The sequence below is a fragment of the Vombatus ursinus genome, unplaced genomic scaffold (genome assembly GCF_900497805.2).
Source record: "Vombatus ursinus unplaced genomic scaffold, bare-nosed wombat genome assembly UNPS02009062.1, whole genome shotgun sequence".
NCBI classification, from domain to species: domain Eukaryota; kingdom Metazoa; phylum Chordata; class Mammalia; order Diprotodontia; family Vombatidae; genus Vombatus; species Vombatus ursinus.
The window spans coordinates 11,123,356-11,146,207 of NW_020948840.1; the positions used below are offsets into that span (position 1 = coordinate 11,123,356).

Consider the following 22,852-nt stretch of genomic DNA (forward strand, 5'->3'; position numbering starts at 1 on the left):
CAAAATGTAAGATAAAGACATAATTATTAAAAAGTGGTCCTTGAATAATAATGCAGAAAAAGTCAATGAGGAAAATGAAATAGAGAAACTAGAAACTGAGCTCAATATATGTTAAAGTAGTGATTAAAAGACCCACATGGCTCAGGTCTGAGAGCAGCTATCTCATATCTAAATCATGACTTTCACAGCCTGACCAGCAACCTTGATTTCCCCCAAAATGGAAACCATTGTTAAGGGTCAGCTGAATGTGGATGTCCTAAAGGAAGACCAGGATCCCCATAACAAGATAACTGTTGTTGGGGTTAGTACAGTTGGCATGGCATGTGCCATCAGTATCTTAATGAAGGACTTGGCTGATGAACTTGCCCTAGTTGATGTCATTGAAGCCAAACTAAAGGGAAAGATGATGGATCTCCAATACGGCAGCCTTTTCCTCAAGACATCAAAGATTGTTTCTGGCAAAGACTACAGTGTGACTGCAAACTCAAAGCTGCTTGTTGTTATGGCTGGGGCACTTCAACAGGGGGGAGAAAGTCATCTTAATTTGTTCCAGCATAATGTGAATATCTTTCAAATAATCATTTCCAACAACGTTAAATATAGCTCTAATTGCAATCTGCTTACTGTTTCCAATCCAGTGGATATTTTCACTTATATGGCCTGGAAGCTAAGTGGCTTTCCTAAAAAACAAGTTATTTGAAATTGTTGCAATCTGGATTCTGCCCATTTCCATTACCTAATGGAGGAAAGATGTTGTCCATTCTTCAAGTTGTCAGAGATGGCTCCTTGGGAAACATGGAGACTCTAGTGCTTCTGTGTGGAGTGGTGTGAATCTTGCCGATGTCTCTCAGAAGAATATTCATCCTGCTTTGGGAACTGATACTGCTTCAGAGAACTGTAAAGATGTTCGTAAACAGGTGGTTGAAAGTGCTTCTGAGGTACTCAAGCAGAAGGCTGTCCTTCCTGGACCATTGGCTTGTCTTTGGCATGGCAAAAAGCATTATGAAGACTCTTGGGAGAGTACGTCCAATTTCCAACATGACTAAGGGGCTATATGACATTAATAATGATATCTTCCTTAGTGTCCCATGTGTCTTAGGGCATAATGGCATTTCATATGTGGTGAAGGTAAACCTGGATTCTGAGGAGGAGGGTCATTTAAAGAAGAGCACAGATACTCTTTGGGGAATACAGAAGGAACTGCAATTTCGAAGCCTCTTAATATGCTGCCACTTTACTATCTAGAGAATATGACAGTGGTTAAGAAATTATGTATTATTTACTTTTCAAGTAGGTCAAATGCTTCCTCTGATTAGTGATTGAACACCAGAAATATAAAATGTATGGACACACTCTAGTCTCTTCCTAAAGTTAGAAATGGGGAATAGTGTAGTGTGACTACTATTTGTTAAATGTTGTTGTTGTTTGCATATGATGCTCGATATGATTTGTCCAATCTTGAAGGAGTTGCTGTCAAACAGAGCCAGCAACCCACAGGTATATAACTACCAGCCTTGTAGATGCTACAGGTTCCCATAGGTCCAGAACACAACATTCTTGGAGACAAAACACCATGCCATAATAATACTTTATTGATGCATTGATTACCTTTGTGTTCCCTTCCATTAGGGCTCTACAGCATAGCTCCATGTATCACCTTTGCAGAGGGCCTGATTGTGTGTGTGCGTGTGTGTGTGTGTGTGTAAATTTCTATATTATATAAAAAATCTATATATGTATAATGATGCAACCAATTCCTCAAGTGTCGTACTAACCCAAATACTGAGTAAACAACAAATAACTGATTAAAAAAAAGAAAAGAAACCCATATAACAAACTTGGGTAACAGAATCATTATTCAGTTAAAAACAAAAAAAATTAAATTTTTAAACTTGATATGTGAATAAAATGAGTTTGAGTGGTTACCTTATAGTGTATAGTGCAACAACTTCTTAGCAGATCAGCAATCTAAGAATAAAAAAAGATGAAAAAGGAAACATTTTTCTTATTATCATGATTCTGAGAGTGGGAACTGACTGTGAAATCAGCAAAAATAACAACAGCTAGATTTATATAGCGTTTTAAAGTATTCAACATGCTTTAACATATGTTATCTCATTTGATCCTCAGAAGCATATTGTGAGGTAGGGGCTATTATTATGCATTTTTTTAATAGGTGAGGAAACTGAAGCTAATACAAGTGACTTCCTCAGGGTTACACAGCTAGTATCTAAGACTAGTTCTGAACTCCAATCTTCCTGACTCTGAGTCCCATACTCAGTTCACTGGACCACCTAATTGCCACAAAAATAAAGCAAACTACTATAGGGAAGAAATATCCTGTATCCCACTATTTGCACTGCCCTGGTGCAAAGTACCAGTCATTGTGCACTAGTAACGAATTGAGAATCAGTGTAAACTTGGGGTATATGGTTGGATTCTGCTTTCCAGAAGTTTTTACTTTTGACTGGTCTCACTTATGAAGAAGAGGATGGGCTTTGTATCATACTTTCTAAGCTTGACTTTTTCCACTCACAAAACAAAAAAGAAACAAAGAAATGCTAAGTCATTAAATTGTGATCTATGTCAACAGGCTGAATTTTCCTCAAGAAAAGAATGGCAGTTAAATGAATTGGTAAATACGTTATTTTCTTGACACATTTAATTGTGCAATTCTACTTTGGTCTCAGACAGTTTCTGCTGACCTAGACACATTCTAAATTACTGAACATATGGAACTAAATCAGTGAAGAAAAGGTCTTTCCCCCTCCTGATTTGAGTTTATATTTCAGCACAAAACTCTTATTTGTCAGTAGAAGTGGAACTATTTTCTACACAACTGGCCACACCAAGACAGAAGCCAGCACAAAGAGTATGGCAGCATGACTTTGGAACTCATTACAAATGTCAAAAATGATCAAGGACTCTTGTCTTTCCTTCTAACTTATATCCACTATATTTCAACTTAAGATCATTTTTTTCTGTTGTGTAGGTGACTAAGAATTGGTCATCACCATTACATACCTAAAGATATTTATGTAATTGTTTCTTTGTGCTTCCAGAGAAATTCAGGACCATCACTGACATGTAATGCTCCCTTCCTCTACTCAGGCAAAATATGACCAAAGTCATGAATCTGAGGAGATTCCAAGTTGTCAGTGAGGGACAAAAGCTTCTGTCGAGTTGCAGTTAATGGTTTGAGCAATAAAAACAGAAAGATTTTCTATCCATATGCTTAATTCTGCTTTTCATTTTGTTTTGTGCTTTGTTAGAGGATACAAAAAAAAATTAAGCAAAAATTACTCAACAAACCATGTTTGAGCTCCTTGAAACTAGCCCCTAACTTCCTTTATTTTTAAATCAAAACATCATCTTTCATCTAATCCCCCACATTTTAAACTTTATGCATGCTAAATTTTTCTTCTTCCTCATTCCTGATGTCCAATTAATTGCACGAAAAAATATTCTATTGATTCGACTTGAACAATATCTCTCAAATCATTACCTCTTTTCCTTGCCCTCTGCTAACACTCTCCTTCCAGCCTTCACTGCCTTTTGCCTACATTTCTACAATTGCCTTCTTTCCAATTTTCTCAACATCAGTATCTCCAACCTCTGGCCTACTATACAAAACATCATTGCATCTGACATAGTGTCAATGGACTTAAAGTTGGAGAGGATCTTAGAGATATTTATCTAATTTCTCCATCACTTTCTTAAGTCTAACCAATCAACAAAATAATAGATCAAGCCCCAATTTTTAGTGTTTGCTGATTTTTATTAATATTTTGTATTTTAGTTGAATTCTCTCCCTCCCTCCACTCTCCTCACCCACTGACAAACCAAGAAATATAATGTCTGTTATCAGATTTGAATTCATGCAAAGCTCATTTCCACATTAGTCATCTTGCAAAAAAAAAGCAAGAAAAATAAAGTGAAGGAAAATGCACTTCAATTTGTACTCAAAGTTCATCAGTTCATTTTCTGGAGGTTGATAACCATTTTTAATCACAAGTTCTTTGTAATTGTCTTGGATCATTTTGTTGATCAGAATGGCTAAGTCTTTTACAGTTGATTGTTGTTACGGTATTGCAATTATTGTGTACAATGTTCTTCTGGTTCTGATCATTTCACTTAGTGTCAGTTCATAAAAGTCTTTACAGCTTTTTCTGAAACCTTTCAATATATAACACAATAGTATTTTATCACACTCATATGCCACAACTTGTTCAGCCATTCTTCAAATGATGGGCATCCCTTCAGTTTTTAATTCTTTGTCATCACAAAAAAGAACTGCCTTAAGTATTTTTTAATGTATGTCTCCTTTTCTTTTTTCTTTGATCTGCTTGGGGAACAGACATAGTAGCGGTGTTGCTGAGTGGAAAGGTACGAAGCGTTTTACAGCCCTTTAGGCATAGTTCTAAATTCTTCTCCAGAATGGTTTAACCAGTTCACAGCTCTGCCAACAATGCATCAGTGTTCCAATCTTTCCACATCCCCTCCTGCATTTTGTCAGTCCTCTTCTGTCATCTTAGCTATTCTGATGAATGTGAGATGACACTTCAGAGTTTTTTAATTTGCATTTCTCAAGTGGTTTAGAGCATTTTAGTATGACTATTGATACCTTTCATTTCTCCTTAAAACTGTCTATTCATATCCTTTGACCATTTATCCATTAGGGAATGGGTCATATTTTTATTAAATTGGCTCAATTCTCTACATAGTTGAGAAATCAAACCTTTATCAGAGAAATTTGCAAAAAAATTCTCAATTTCCTGTTTTTTTTTTCTAATTTTGTCTGCCTTGGTTTTGTTTGTGCAAAAAAAATTTAACTTAATGTAATTAAATTATCCATTTTACCTCCCATGATCTTTTCTATCTCTTGTTTGGTCATAAACTCTTCCTTTAATCAGAGATCCAACTGGTAATTTTTTTCTATGCTCCCCCAATTTGCTTATTATATCACCTTTTATGTCTACATCATGTACTGAATCACTTTGCACTTATATTGGCATATGGTACTAGATGTTGATCTCTTTCTAGTTTCTGCCAGACTACTTTTCAGGTTTCCCAGGAGTTTTTGTCAAGTAGTAAGTTCTTGCTCCAATAACTTGGACCTTTGAGTTCATTAAACATTAGATTACTGTGATAATTTACTTCTGTATGTTGTGTACCTAATCTATTCCATTCATCAATCACTCTATTTCTTATCCAGTAGTAGATTTGTTTTTATGATTACAACTTTGTGTTACAGTTTGAGATCTGTTTACTGCTAGGCTGCTTTACTTTGCTTTTTTTGTTTTTCATTGATTCCCTTGATATTCTTGACCTTTTGTTACTCCAGATGAATTTGGTTATTATTTTCTATCTCTAAAAAATAATTCTTTGGTAGCTTGATTGCTATGACACTGAATTAATTTAGGAGTGTTTGCCATTTATGAAGGGGAAATGCTCATATAGAAAATTTAACAATAGGCTCTTCAGAGGCAGATGGAGCTGACTCAAGCACTGTCCCAGACAAAACAAGTTCCAAGAACAGCTTATAATGCAGCTGACATGTGGAAGTGAAATAGAGAGGAGGTTATATGGAATGAAATTAGAATGGTGATCTGGAACCAGATTATATAGAGTCTTTAAAGTATGACTTAATAGTTTGGACTTTAAGCAATGTAGATACATTTAAAGTTTTTGACTCATGTAGTTCATCAGGAAGATGCAAAGATATACAAGAAAGAACATTTGAATGAGGAGACAATAGATGTGAGTGTGAATCTAGGCTCTTACTTTCTACCTTTATAGTCCTGGATAAACCCACTGACTTTTCTGGGCTGAAATTTCTTCATTTATAAAATAAAATTATGATTTCCATCCCAATATGCAGTGTTAAAATTAAGGTGTTGATTGGGGCTTTTTTCCCAGGTAGTAACATAAAGTAAAAGTTAAGGGGCAGATTTTCTTCCCTGTATCACTTTGGAGACTGTGTAGCCACCTTTCCACAGGGATGGGAAAGGGCAGACCCAGGAGAATGGTGAGAGAAGCAGGATTCCTAGCTATGGCTCTGTTTATATGGTATATTTGAGTTCATACTGTCCTTCCCTCTGGTCAAATCACCTTCAAATTCCTGAAGTGAGTTGGTTACAAGAGAGAACAAGCAAGAGTTACAACTGAGATCAATGTAAATTTATTCCCACTGCTGAGGTGATGAGAAAACAAGGCAAATGTACATCCTACTGATGGCCAGACTGGAGTGCCATTTTCTTACCTAAAGAACAGAACATTATAATCTGAAGTCATATTTTTGTCATGAAACCTTTTAAAGCCCTTCTCCTTGTTTAGTTACTACCCTTGTATTCAGTTTTGGAAAAAGGTCTCTGAATTCTTTCACCCTTGCAACTTAATTATGCCTCCTAAGGCAGAATAAATCAGTTAAAGTTTCCCTTTTCCCCCATTTTGAAGTAACTTTATTAAAAGTTACTTCTTCAATAAAGAGCCTCAATGCTGTAGTAAGCATCTTTATGATTCAAGAAGGAGTTCAGCAGAGCACTCTAAGCCCTATCAGCCAAAGCACTTTAGCTTTAGGAATAAGTGTCAAGCAGATAAAATTGTCTTAAGCTTTGGATGAATTAAGGGTAGACACACATAATTTCAGATTACAGCCTTACCATAAATTCCCCAACCCTGCTAGTATTCTCAGTGGACAAGATCAGAGGGCAGTGACAAGTACCTGCTTTAAATATAAGACTTTCCATTCTCATTAAACGTCCCCTTAACAGGCTTCAACAATGGGATGAATTAGGAAGGTTCCTAGCAGATAGCAACTTCTTCTACAAGTGTTTATTCAAAGTATAATGCTTTTCATTCATCACTTTTCTAAACCTAAAAATGCTGTGCTCTCACTTAGGTCCCTGGAGGGAAATTTAAAGTCATCAACTATACATGTACATTTTTTTAAACAGAGTCAAGAGAAGTATGTAATTATCACACCATTACAGCAGACCTCTATGAGTATGTTATAGGAAGAGCTACTCTGCCTACTTTCACAGGATAGCATCTCTTTACTGTTATAATTTACATGTTTGAAAGATAATTGTTTTAAATGATGTTAGAGGTGTTATTTTTATTGGAAAAAGGTGAGGTTTCAGGATGAAGTTGAATAATAAGATTAAATAAGAGCAGGTTCCCAAAACTGCCCCTGTTCCCAGCCTGCCTGTGTTAATTACCTTTGCCAGAATTCTGGCCACCCAGACTCAAACCAGACAAATGAAGGCAATGAAAATTAATTAATTCCCTCAGATATTTTGTTAGAAAATGAATCATCCATCCATTTAGGCCTGGATGGAATCTTGAAATTCATATAGCCCAACCAGTTCATTTTACATCTGAGGAAACACAGACAGTAAATGTGCACAGCCAGGACTTGAACTCAAGTTCTCTGACTCCAAACCCAATGATCTTTTTACTGTTCCATTAACTACCTTGGACAATTTGGTATTTAATACTTTTGGGCCTAAATTTCCTCATCTATAAAATAAAAGACTTGGAATAGCTAATGTCTTATATAGTTCTAAAAGATCCTATATTTGGTATATATTTTTCTGTTGTGTGATGTTGCTCTGCAACTATAGATAGCCATTAAATACATACCAAAATTGGCCATCTTGCACACATTTATCTTCCTATCCAGACAGATAATTGTTTTTTGTTTTTTCCTGCCAAGGCTTCACCTTACCTGACTGGATTTTTCTTGTTCTGTAAGATCCAGTCTGTAAGTCACATGATCTTTTGTTTTTAGAATCTCTTGATTAGATATATTTTGGCAGTATTGTATCACTTCTGACCTTCTCTAGAACTCTTACTTTGTCTTGTAATAAAACAGAGAGATTTTACACATGGTTTCTTCCATCTCACACTGCATAATAATGACAAAATGCTTTTTGAAGAGTTTGAGATTTATTTTTTCTTCCCCCATCACTATCACGTATGCAAGGACATGCATACAAAAGGATATGCAGTGTACTCAGATACACTCTAATATCTTTCCAAAAGGGAGATGCTGTGTTTTCATTTAATCACATGATAGATTCTTAGTTTTAAAGTATTGATTTTTTTTTAAATCATGCAATAAGGGCCAAATTACATAAATAGAAATGTCATAGAATGTCTGTGTTTACACACAGTGTGTATCCACCCCCTACTAAGCCACATTAATATTATTCTTCCCCTTCCTCTACAGCTACTATTTTAGAAAATTCTTTGCCCTGTATAAGCGGCCACATCTGGAGTGCCAGATATATATATATATATATATACACAACAGAAATAACATAAAAATTTATTTGTTGCTTTATATCATATTTTATCACTTCCCATCCTAAAATATGGATAAGCTCATTATTGAGATTTTTAAAAGAAACAAGGAAATGTCTTGACTATAATGCAAATAACTCAGACATCTCATTTAGAATGCACATGAAGATATTGCACTGTATAATGACCAAGAGAAACAGACTAATCTCTTAATTCTAGTCAGTCACTATTCAGTCATTAAAAATTCCATAGAATAGGGAATAAACAAAGAAGTTGATCATTCCAATTAGTATGAAAAGTATAGAGGATTGGAATATAACTGCTTTCAAATATGTATCATTTTGTCTTTATCACTGTTTCTTCTCCCCTAATGATTCAGTGAACAAGTTATCCTGCCCCAGTATTTACTGTTTTTAAAAACATTGGTTAGCTCTATGCCTATTTCTGTTAGTAAATACAAAATGATACATATCTGAAAGGGGTTACATTCCAGTCCTCTACACTTTTCATACCAGTTGGACTGACCAACTTCTTTGTTTATTTCCTATTTTATTTCTGGGAAATACATTCAATCTCAACATAAAGACCTCCAGAAAAGTAAGATTTGTGCTGATCTATCTTGGGAATATCACCTAGTGGGTCAGTAAATGGAATGTTTAATTATTTTAAATAGTAACTAACCAGAATATAGTATTTACTAACAAGAGATTCAAAAATAGGCATAGAGCTAACCAATGTTATTTTCCAGCTAAGCGTTCTAGGTCTTATCATAGACTATTGACAATTGGTAATCTATTTTTTCTAATCAGTTAAATGATATCCTTGGTATTCTCAAAATTGACAGGTTGACAAAAGCTATCAGTTTTGATGGCACATCTACTATGTATATACTGGATATACTGGAGGAATTAAGTGAAATTTAAAGGAAGACATAGCAAAATATTCTTATGTATGTTTCTATGAAAATTGTTTAAACTTTGTCCTAATGGGTGAATATTTACATTTGATTTTTTTAGATTTAGATTTTTATGCCTTAATAGAAGAGGAATAGTAAAGGAGACTTCACAATAGAATCCTTTATGTCCTCATAGAAGGAAAACATGCAGGAATGGAGATTTCAGTGAAGAATTCCAGTAGAAGACTGACAATTCTGTCCCGTGTAGGATAAGCATTGGGAATAAGGACAAGGGAATTGAGCATAAAAATAGAATGAGAAATATGAGAGAATAGCATGGAGGGAAATACACAGCAATCATGATTGTGAATGGGAATAAGATGAACTCACCATTAAGGGGGCAAGAGACTAAAAAGGAGAGTGTAAAAGTGAAATGATTCACCAAAGAGTAAAGATGGGTATAGGAGAAGAACATAGCTAGAGCAGAAGTGATGGTCTGGGAAAGAAATGAGGGGTTGAGGAATTGGATGTCAAGATAAGAATAAAGAATTGTGTTTGAGCTCACAAGGCAGAGGAAATTTGGAATGACAATATACTATGATCAAGTAAGGGAATTTCAGAGTTCATGAACATCAGGTTGGTGCTTTTGTGGGTGATGGCAATATCAATAATAGTATGACCATCTTTGTATTTGGCAATGTGAGGTGGAGAAGTAGGTCATATGCAATGAGTAAGTTAAGGTTACAACAATCAGCATCAATGACCAATGATTTGATAGAAAACTTGTAAAATTTGAGAGAAAATTGCAATATGAACACAGCTGAACTTAGATATTAGTAATCATGATATGAGAAACATAGCCAATAAATTTAAAGCATCCTTTGATGAGTTGTACCCTGAAGTTAGATAGTTTAAGTAGTGGAATGATTCTATTCTTAATGGCAGCACTATGAATACCACCAGACAGTGGTTGATTGGCTCAATGAATCAGAACAAATAGTCCCACTTTCTAGGAATTGTACAATTGTTTGTTTGGTTTTTTTAGTGGTATTTTTTCCCAATTACATGTCATGACATTTTTTTATAAATTTAAAGAGTACTTTATTTTTCCCAATTATATATTAAGAAAATTTTCAACATTCATTTTTATAAGATCTTGAGTTCCAAATTTTTCTCCCTCTTTTCCTCCTCTTCCCTCTTCTGAAAATGGTAGACAGTTTGATACAGTTTACAGATGTGTTATCATGTAAAACATTTCCATATTCATCACAGTTGTGGAAGAGGAAACAGATCAAAAGGAAACAAAACCAAAAGAAAGAATAAAGTAAGTGAAAAAAATATGCTTTGATATGCATTCTGAGTTCATCAGTTCTTTTTCTGGATATGGATAAGATTTTCCTTTGTGAGTCTTTTATGCTTGTCTTGGATCATTGTGTTGCTGGGAAGAGCTGAGTCATTCACATTTGATCTTAACACAATGTTGTTGATACTGTGTACAATGTTTTCTTGGCTCTGATCATTTCGCTTTACATCAGTTCATATAAGACTTTCCAAGTTTTTTTTCTTTTTCTGAAATCTGCCTGTTTATCATTTCTTTTTTCACAATAGTATTCCATTATGGTCATATTCCACAGCTTGTTCAGCCATTCCCCAATTGATGGGCATCCCCTCAATTTCTAACAATTGCCACCAAGAAAAGGGCTGCTATAAATATTTTTGCACATGTAGTTCCTTTTCCCTTTTTTATTATCTCTTTGGAATACAGACCTAGTAGTGGTATTGCTGGATTAAAGGGTATGCACAATTTGGTTGCCTTTTGGGGATAGTTCCAAATAGCTCCCCAGAGTGGTTAGATCAATTCACATCTCCACCAACAGTACACTAATGTTCCAATTTTCCCATATCCTCTCCAATCTTTATGATTTTCCTTTTTTTGTCATATTAGCCAATCTGATTGGTGTGAGGTAGTATTTCAGTGTTGTTGTAATTTGAATTTCTCTAACCAAAAGTAATTTAGAGCACTTCTTCATATGCCCATAAATATCTTTGATTTTTTCATCTGGAATCTGCCTGTTCATATCCTTTGACCATTTATAATTTGGGAATGGCTTGTATTCTCATAAATTTGACTTAGTTCTCTATATATTTGAGAAATGAAGCCTTTATCAGAGACACTTCCTGTAAAGATTGTTTCCCAGCTTTCTGCTTTCCTTCTAATCTTGGTTGCATTGGTTTTGTTTGTACATAAGTTTTTCAATTTAATATGATCAAAATTATGTATTCTACATTTTGAAATCTTCTCTGTCTCTTGTTTGGTCATGAATTCTTCCCCTACCCATATATCTGACAGGTAGACTATTCCTTACTCTTCTGCTTTGATTGCTTCATTGTCTATGGTACCTTTTAGCAAGATGTAGTTTTCTTCCTCATCACTTTTAATTAGGTCTATTTTTGCTTTTACTTTGAGATTAGAATTGCTACCTCTTTTTTGTTTTGTTTTGTTTTGTTTTTTACTTCAACTGAATCATAACAGATTTTGCTCCCGCCCCTTACCTTTACTCTGTGTGTGTCTCTTCTCTCTGCTTCAAGTGTGTCTCTTGTAAGCAATATATTGTAGAATTTGAGTTTTTGATCTACTCTGCTATCTGTTTCCATTTTATGGTAAAGTTCATTCTATTCACATTAGCAGTTATAATTAAATAACAGTTGCATATTTCCCTCTATCCTACTCTTCTTCCTGTTTGTCCTCTCTTTCCTTTTACCCTTTCCCACCTCACCAGTGTTTTGCTTCTGTCTACCCCTTCCTCTGATCCCCCCTCCCTTTTATCAGTCCCTACCCACCCACCCTTTACTTAATGTCCTCCCCTCCTACTTCACTGTTGGGTAAAATAGATTTCTATGTTCAACTGTTTGTGTATGTGTATGGTTATGTATATTATTCCCTTTGGGGGCCAATATTGATAAGATTAAGGTTAAAGCAATACCTATTGCCCACCTTCTCATCTTTCCCTCCACAATAGTAGGTCTTTTGCACCTCTTCATGTGAAATAATTTACCCCTTTCTATCTCTCTCTTCCTTCTGCACCCATTGTACTCCTCTTTCTCATCTCTTAATTATTTTTATGTCAGTCCCTCAAATTCACCTTATGCCCATATCCTCTGTCTTTGTACATTCTTTCTAGCTGTACTATTAGTGGTACATTTTTTAAGAATTACAAGGATCGCCTTCCCATGTAGGGATGTAAACAGTTCAACTCCATTGAATCCACCCTGAGAACAAAGCACATCTTTAACATAGAGTTCAAAGTCAAGAAATACACTGGAAAAACGAACAATTTACAACAACAAAAAGAATCTGATTCTAAAAAGCTACTAAGGTGACAGGGAAGATCAAGACACAAACTCAAAAGAAGTTAATGATGTGAAAACAGCTACAAGCAAAGCTTCAAAATGTGAATTAAGCAAAGTACAACAAAAATTCCTGGAAGACCTAAAATGATTTTCAAAATTAAATAAGAACTATAGAGAAAAAATAGAAGAGAAATGAGAGCAATGAAAGAAAATTATGGAAAGACAATTAACAGGTTGGTAAAAGAGGCACAAAGACACTGAAGAAAATAATATTAAAAAAAGAATTAACCAAATAATAAAAAGGTTACCAAACTTCACTAATGAAAATAACACTGACAGAATTGGCTAAATGGAACCTAATAATTGCATGAGAGATCAAGAAACAATAAAACAAAGTCAAAACAATGAAGAAAACATGAACTATCTCATTGGAAAAATGACTGACCTGGAAAATTGATTGAAGAGAGATAATTTAAGAATTATTGAGCCACCTGAAAGCCATGATCAAAGAAAGAGCTTAGACATCATATTTCAATAAATTGTTAAAGAGAATTCCCAATATCCTAGAACCAGAGAGTAAAATAGAAATTGAAAGAATCCACCAATCACCTCCTGAAAGAAATCCCAAAATGAAAACTCTCAAGAATATTATAGCCAAATTCCTGACCTCCTAGGTCATAGAGAAAATAAATCAAGCAGCCAGAAAGAAACTATTCAAATATGATTGTGTCACAGTCAGGATCATAATAGCTACCAAGTTAAGGAGCAGAGGGCTTAGAATATCGTATTGATCAAGACAAAGGAGCTAATATTACAGTCAAAAACAACCTGCCCAGCAAAAATAGGTATAATTCTAATGAGAGAAAAATGGACACTTAGTGAAACAGAGGACTTTCCAGCATTCCTGATGTAAAGACCAGAGATGAATAGAAAATTTGACTTTCAAATACAAGACTCAAAAGAAGCATAAAAAGGGAAATATGAAAGAGAAATCATAAAGGAGTCAATAAGGTTAAATTGTTTATGTTCTTATGTGAGAATACAATACATGAAACTTCTAAAAACATCATTTTATGGTTAGAAGGAATCTACACAGACAGAGGGAGCAGGTGCAAACTGATTATGATAAGATGATCTCAAAAAAGAAAAGGGGATATACTACAAGAAGGTGAGGGGAGAGGAATAAGAGGGAGAATTATCACGTAAAAGAGGCACTCAGAGTTTTTATGGTGGAGGGGAAAATGGGGACAGGTCAAATATTAGAGGAACAACTAATCCCAATATTGTATAAACTACTTGAAAAAATAGGTAAATTTATGACATAAATAATGGTTTTAATACCTAAACCAGAGAAAGCAAAAACAGAGAAAGAAAACTTTAGACAAAGTTCCCTCAGGAATATTCATGGCAAAATTTTAAATAAATTAGCAGCAAGTAGATTAAAATAATATATCACAAAGACCATACACTATGACTAGGTAGGATTTATACCAAAAATTAAGGGCTGGTTCAATATTTGAAAAAAATATAAGCATAATTGACCATGTCAATAACAAAACAATAAAAATCTCATGAATATATCAATAGATGAAGAAAAAGATTTTGAAAAAATTCAAGACCCATTTCTATTAAAAACTTTAGAAAGCATAGTAATAAATGGAACCTTTCTTAAAATGATAAGTTGTATCTAACTAAAATGAAAAGTAAGCACTGTCTATAAAGGGAATAAATTATATGCTTTCCCAATTGGATCACAAATGAAGCAAGGATGCTCATGATCACCATTGTTATTCAATATTGTACTAGAAATGCTAGCTATAGCAATGAGAACAAAAAAAAAGGAAAGTGAAGGAATAAAAATAAGAACTGAGGAAACAAAACTATAGCTCTTTGCATATGATATGATATTATACTTAGAGAGACCTAAAGAATCAACTAATTAGCTGGCTGAAACAATTAACAACATTAACAAAGTTACAGAATATAAAATAACCTTCACAAATCATCAGAATTTCCAGATATTAACAATAAAATCCAGGAAAAATAGGTAGAAAGAGAAATTCTATTTAAAATAACCACAGACAATATAGAATACTTGGAAGCCTATCTGCCAAGGGAGGTAGAAAACCCAGGGACTATATGTACACAATAACAAAACATTTTTTATACAAATAAAGATAGATCTAAACAGTTGAGGTAATATTAATAGCTCGTGATTAGATTGAGCTAACATAATAAAAATGACAATTCTACCTCAACTAATTTGCTTATTTGGTGCCATAACAATAAAACTACCAAAAATTATTTTATAAAGATACAGAAAATAATAAAATTCATCTGGAGGAAGAAAAGGTCAGGAAAATCAAGGGATTCAATGGGAAAAATGTAAAGAAAGGTGGAATAGCAGCATTTTAAACTGTGTCACAGATTTTAAACTATATTACAAAGCACTAAGCAGGAAAACAATCTGGTACTGTCTAAGAAATAGAGTAGTGGAGCAGCAGAATAGATTAGGTACACAATACACAGTAGAAAATGGTCATAGTTATCCACTTTTTGATAAATCCAAAGATTGAAACTTAAGGGTCAAGAACTTAGTATTGTTAACAAAATTTCTTGGAAACCTGGAAAGCAGTCTGGAAAAAAACCAGGCATAGACCAACATCTCACACTGTTTACTAAAATAAGGTCAAAATGGGTAAATTATCTGGACATAAAGGGTGATATCATAAGTCAATTAGGGAAGCATGGAAAAAAAAATTACCTGTCAGATTTTTGAGTAAGGGAAAAGTTTGTGAAGAAACAAAAGATAGAGAGGATAACAAGAATTAAAATTAAAATTTTTGATTACATGAAATAAAAAAGGTTTTACACAAACAAAATTGATGCAGCCAATATTAGAAGAAAAGTAGAAAACTAGGGGGAAAATTTTATAGCAAGTATCTGTGATAAAGGCCTCATTTCTCAAATATAGGGAACTGAGACAAATTTTTAAAAATAAGTTCCATTCCCTAAATGGTAAATGGTCAAATGATATGAACAGGCAACTTTCAGAAGAAATCAAAGACATATATATATATATATACATATATATATATATAAATTCACACGAAAAAATGCTCTAAATAACTATTGATTAAAGAAATGCAAATTAAAACAACCCTGAGATACTACCTTATACATACTACATTGGCTACTGTGACAGAAAAGAAAAATCACATATGCTGGAGGGGATATGGAAAAATAGGCACATTAATGCACTACTGTTGGAGTTGTAAACTGGTCTAACCATTGTGTAGGACAATTTGGAATTACTCTCAAAGGGTTCTAAAACTGTATGCTTTTTCACCCGACAATACCACTACTAGGTCTGTTTCTCAAGGATATCAAAGAAAAAGGAAAAGGACCTATATGTACCAAAGTTATTTAAAGTAGCTCTTTTGGTGGTAGAAAACAATTGGAAATTGAGGCAATACCCACCAATTGGGAAATGGCTGAACAAGTCATCATATATGATTGTGATACAATACTATTGTGCTATAAGAAATTATACAGAAGACCCTGAAAAGTCTTATGTGAAGTAATGCAAAGTAAATTGAGAAGAATCTGAAGAAACTTGTATGAAGTAACAGCAATATTGTAAGTATGATCAACCTTAAAAGACTTAGCTACTCTGATCAATGCAATGATCCAAGAGAATTCCAAAGGACCCATGATGAAAAATGCTATCCACTTCCAGAGAAAGAGCTACCAACTCTGAGTGCAAATTGAAGAATACTATTTTTTAAAATTTCTTTATCTTTCTTGCTTTTTAATGTACTTTTTTTTTGCAACTTGGCTAATATGGAAACATGTTTTGTGTGATTCCACATGTACAAATGATATTATTTTGCCTGCCTTCTCAATGGGCAGATGACAGGTGAGAGAAAGGTAAAAAAAGAATTGAAATTTAAATGTTTAAATGAATATTAAAAATAAATAAATAAACGAAGTATATTATTCTATCAGTGCCTCAACTTATCCATGATCTTGCACATTGAACAAGAATTCCCTTTATAGCATCATAGATTTCATCATCACCATTATCATAGCTAATATTGATATAACACTTACCATATGCCAGGCATTGTGCTAAGCACTTCACAGTTTTTTATCTCATTTGATCCTCACACTAACCTTTGGGAAGCAGATGCTATTAGTACCCTCATTTTACATTTTAGAGCTAGAAGAATCCTAGAGTCCCTCATCAGTTAATCACAATGCTATGACATACCTCATGCATAAAGTTTTATTCTTCAGGAAACGTTAATCACTTTGGGTTAGCTCATACGGTAGAAGATAAAAATTGTGAAAACTGATTGTATACTCTTTGTCATCATTATAGAAAAAATTGGTATTATGTCTTATTTTTATAGGTTTTTTTTTAAGGAAAGTTTAGTTGTGAATTTTTTTTAAAAGAAAGGTAGTTAAGTTTTGGTTTCTTTCGTGTGATGCATAAAAATAATACCTGATATGCTTGAGTATACAATAATATTCCTCCATAAGAAGAAAAAAAAAATTCCCTGGGCACATACCATAATGAAATCTACTGTGCACACAAATGATATAGAGTGGCACAATAGAAAAGCTTTGAAACTCCAAGCTTCACCTTTCAAAGCACAAGTCCTGGAAAACAAGTAGGCCAAGGATACTTGTTTTCAATCCTAGCTGGCATCATTATGACCTAGCCTTCTAAAATCAAAGAATTTTGGAGTCTGAAGGGACTTCAGATGTTCAACACACTATTCATTTATGAATCATATCTTAAAAATGCTTACCAGGTGTTAGGTGTTGATGGACATATGAAGATAAAATGATACAGTTGCTATTCTCTAAGTACTTTTAAATTAGTAGGTATGATGAAACATATATATAAGCAAGTATATAAATAAATGTGATGCAAATTTAGAATATATTAATATTATATACTACATGTAGTGTAGTATAAAAGATCATCCAGTGTTGAGTCTCCAAGGACAGAGTGAAACAAAGAACAGAGGCCAATTATTCAGGTATTCAGGCAATACTTTCTATTATTTTTTCAGCTGAATTTCCTGGAAAATAAATTGCCTCAAAACATTGACTTCTGTAACTTTCTTTAACAAAACAGCAATAAGTCAAGTAGGCAATGACTGCCCTCCAGGCAATAAACCCGATAATTCACAGAGGTGGCTCTCTCAGAAATGCCCAAATACTTCAGTACTCTCAAACTAATTAGGCACTTGTTCATAAGCAGTTTTCACCTCTGATTGACTGATTGAATCAAGAATTCTGGGAGCTTTGAGTACACATTAATTTTGGTATGGAGGGTATAATACTCCCCCTGCACCCCCCCACATAGAACCCAAAGATCATGAGATTATAGATTTAAAGCTAGAAGCCATCAAGTCCAACTCCCTCATTTTGCAGATAAGGAAACTGAGGCACAATTAGTCTAAATGACTTGTTTTAAGGTCCCACAGCTAATAATTGCCTAAAGAAGAATAAGAGGCACCTAGGTATGCCAGGCCTAGAATCAGATAGATCTGGGTTACCAATCCAGCCTTGGGTACTTAATAGCTCTGTGACCCCAGGCAGGTCACTTAACTTCTGCTGGCCATTTATTAAATAGGAACTGTGCTTTATGCCTCAGTCTCCTCAACTGTAAAATGGATATAATAACAGCTCCTATCTCTCAGGGCTATAAGGATTAAGTAAGATAATATTCAGAAAATGATTGGCACAATGCCTGCCACATAGTAGGTGCTTATAAAGATTTCTTTTCTTCCTTCTTTGTCCCAAGTCCATCACTCTATCTTTATAACAACTAGCTTCACCATTTTCTCCCTAACAAAATATAAGTTCCTTTAAGGCAAAAACTGATTTCTTTTTGTCTATATAACCTGTATGCATAGCATACTGCCTGGTATATACTAGGCAATTAATAAACACTTATATTAATAAGAATAATGATGATAATAATAGCAACTGATGCTTATATAACATTTTAAAGCTGGCCAAGCACTATATATAATCTCACCAGAGATAAGGAAATCATTCAAGCAGATAAATATTTTACATAAGGAGCTTAACTTTTAACAGCATCTAATACTAAATCACACATGAATTATGCAGAAAAGATAAACACATAGAAGAAAATTAGGGGAGGAGCCCCAATTCACTGGATGGAGGAGCCATATAGATAGGTACATGTCACATATTATAGACAGAAATAGAGACTTCACTTTGAAGTTAAAGTATTTCTGAAAAGGTAGGACAGAGCAATTAAAAGTCATTCCTAATGGTCCCATTAGTCTTTTATTTTGGGGGTACTTTGGAGCTGTTGAATGGGCAAAAAAATGGAAAGAAACTTTGAGCTTCTCAGGTCTCAGAATGGGAGAAAGAAGTATGAGAAAGAGAAAAAAAATAAGAGAAGGCTAGAACCTTCATGCTTTTTCTAAGCCACTAAGAGACAGAGCTAGATTGAGAGAAAAAGAGAGAGGGTGGGGGAGGGAGAGGGAGAGACAGAGACAGAAACAGAGACCCAGACAGAGTCACAGAGAACAAAACAACAAAAACAAAACACATAGTCATTCTGCCAAGATTAGAATAAGGAACAAAAGGAAAGAGAGAAAAGTCTACCCTAATTTCCTTTCTACTAGCCATTACGAGGGATGGAGGGAAGGGTGCAGGGGCAGAATAAATTGCAACAACTCCAGAATGTCATAGAGTAATGGGTCCAAATTTTTCGACATCTTGAACCTCAACATAATCATATATAATAGTCCATAGTAGAAAACATACAGAAATCTATCACAGAGTAACAAACAAATATGAAATTCAATATACTTACTTGACATTGATAACTTGAACTTCAATTGATGAAAAAAAAGTTCCAATTAGTTTTATATCAAGAAGCAATTTCATAATATCATCATATATTTAGAGCCAGGAGAGAACCAAGTCTTTCATTTTACATTGGGAGCACTGAGGCCCAGAAAACTTAAGTGATGTCTCCCATGGTTACACAGATAGTAACAGATGAAATTTGAAACCAGTTCTTTGAATTCAAAACCAGAGCTCTTTTCCACTTTAACTTATGGGCTCCCTTCTCCATATAATTTGCACTAAATCCATAATTAACAAAATTGTGTTTGTGATGATGCTTCCCAAACTGTCTTTTTTACATGAAAAGATTTAGATTCTTCATGCTTCCTACTAATGTACAAAATTAAAATCTACCTAACTTTAAACAATTCATTTTAAGTTAAAATTTATACACATACCCCCCACACACACACACCATAATGGCCAAACTCAAGGATATAAGGTGACTACTAATTTATGATTCCCAAAATATTTTACTGAATCCAAAGTGGTTTCTTAGTCCACATTTCCTGCTGTTTGGACTTACTGAAATTTTTCTTCCATTGAAGTTGTTAAATCCCTTTCTGCCTTCTCACACGCACTCAGAGTCAAAAGTCCAATAATTTTTCAAGGTCCTTTGCATTTGGAAGCTTTTCAAAGGTAGGAGCAATCAATGTTTAACCAAATTAATGTTTAAAACACTGTGTATAGATAGATATATAGATATGAGCTCATATGTTGTTGGGGAAGAAAATAGTGAAGCTAGGTGTTATGTGAGTGATATACTAGGACTTGGACTTGGAATAAAGAAGGAAGAAAATAAATACTTTCCAAATAGTGTTTTACTTAATCCTGATATTGGGAAAGATTGAAGGCAAAAAGAGAAGGGAATGCCAGAGTATGACATGGATAGATAATGTCATAGAAACCACAAACATGAAATTCAGATAGACTGTGGGGGATGGTGAAGGATAGAAGGACCTGACATGCTATGGACCATGATGGGTCATGAAGAGTTGGACACAACTGAACAATAATAATAAATTTAATTACTGTTTTATGCTGATGATTCTCAAATCTACCTTTTCTGAACCACTCTATCTTTTTAACACTGATCTCTGCATCCCCAACTGCCTTTGAGACATCTTGAACTGAATGTCCAATAGATATCTTAAACTAAACATGTCCAAAGTAAAACTTATCTTCCCCCATTAACTCTGCACTACTCCTGGCTGCAGAAGGTTACACCATCCTCCCAAGTCCCTCAGAATCACAGCCTAGAGTTATGTTCAACTCTTCACTACCTCTGATCCACTATATCTAAGCTGTCACCAAGGCCTGTCAATTTCACCTTTGCAACATCTCTCGAATATGCCTCTTTTTCTCTGACATTGTCACCACTTGTCCAGGCCCTCATCCCCTCATGCCTGAATCATTGCACTAGCTTGCTGATGGGTCTGTCTGCTTGAAGTCTTTCCCCACTCTAGTCCATCCTCCATTCAGCCACTAAGATGATTTTCCTAAAGTTCAGATCTCCTCATATCACTCCCCTACTTGATAAACTCCATTGGCTTTCCATTGCCTCCAGTAGCAAATACAAAATGATCTATTTAGCATGCATTACCTATCCCCCTCCTACTTTTCTAGTTTTATTACATCTTACTCTCCATTATGTACTCTTCAGTCCAGTGGTACTGGACACCTGACTTTTCCATAAATAAGATACTTCATGTCTCAGTTCTGAAAATTTTCTCTAGCTCTCCATCATGCCTAGAACACTGTCCCTCTTCCATTCCAATTACTGACCTCCCTGGCTTTTTTAAAAATCTCAACTAAAATTCCACCTTCTACAAGAAGCCTTCCTTAACTCTTCTTAATTCCAATGTTTGCCCTCTTTTAGTTGTTTCTTTTTTTATCCTGTATATAGCTTGGTATATATATATATATATATATGTGTGTGTGTGTGTGTATATATATATATATGTATATATATGTATATATATGCATGTATGCATGTATGTATATGTATATATGTTTTCATGTTGTCTCCTTGAAAGCAAGGATTATCTTTAGCCTCTTTTTGTATCCCTAGAGCTTAGTGCAATACCTACCCACAGAGTAGGCACTTACTACATGTTGATCGTCCACTTTTGGTGGATGCTAGTAGTTAGTAGATGTGACATGGTTGAAGACAGAGCAAAGAACACAGAGAAGGATCTAACTAGATATGTAGAAAGAAAATTAATAGAGAAAATTTTCAGACAAGCCCAAAATGGAGAGAGTTATTTAGGAGAAGAAAGTGGTCAACAATGTCAAATGGTGCAAAGAGTTTAAGAACAGAAAGATAAAGAGATCATTGGTAAACTTGGTAGTTTTGGAGTTGAATAATGAGATAAGCTAAATTGAAGAAGATTTCAAAACGTAGAAGATAGGAATAAGTGAGGGCACTGAGTACAAATGTCTTTTTTTTTAGAAGTTTAGCTAAGGCTGTGAAAGGTGATATAAAATGATGGGTAGTGGAGTTGGTAAAATGCAGTGAGCATATTTAAAAAAAAATGGGAAGATGACCATCATTGTTAGGAAGCAGGGAAGGAATTGATCGATAGGGAAAGATTTAAGATTAGACAGGGTAAGGATCCTAATAGGGGTAGTGTTCCAGAGAAGATGAAATGGAATAGGATCAGGAGTATATATAGAGGGATTAGCCTTGGCAAGAGGCAGTGGTAGGTTAGGAGTCAGAAGTTGTTGTTCTGTCATTCGGTCATTTCCAACTCTTTTGTGACCCCATGGTCACACTGTCCATGTGGTTTTCTTGGCAAGTTTACTGTAATAATTTGCCATTTCCTTCTCTAGTGGATTATGACAAACGGAAGTTGAGAGTTGACCTCAAATCCTCCTGATTCCAGATCCAGAACTCTAACCACTGAGCAAACTATCTGCCTGCTAGGAGTTAGATCTTGCCTTAAACCCATCTTCCTAAATTCACTAAAGGAGGAACACTGAAAAGATAAATTTTGCTCCCTTCTCAGTTTTGTTGAGTCCAGTCCTAAGGGTCGAGTACAGTAAGTAAGAAAAGAAAGTAAGCACTAAAACCAGAAATTGAGCAATCAAAGTTGAGACAGTCTACACATGAATTGAAGTTCTTCCTAGATAATTATATCCACCATCCAGCTGATCTCATTAATGTAATCATAGGCAAAACAACCAAACAAAAACTTGCTTAGAAATGGAATTATCTACTTTAGCTCCTGACATTAATGAGATTAGCCAATTAATGACTAGAATTTTCTCCTGTGAAGACACAGTCTATGATTCAAGACTCCAGTATTCTCTTCCCTTAGATGGCCTACTTACACACTTAGTGACTGCAGACATAGCCGAGTATCCCAAATGACCTGCTCCCATTTTGTGTTT

At 34.6% G+C, this 22,852-nt stretch overlaps 2 pseudogenes; both read left to right on the top strand.

Annotated features, from left to right (window-relative positions):
- Positions 1-217: 217 nt before the first annotated feature.
- On the top strand, positions 218-1,245 carry LOC114034628 (annotated as a pseudogene).
- A 198-nt stretch (positions 1,246-1,443) lies between these two features.
- The window catches only part of LOC114034629, a 91,505-nt pseudogene continuing 70,096 nt past the window's right edge, over positions 1,444-22,852 (top strand).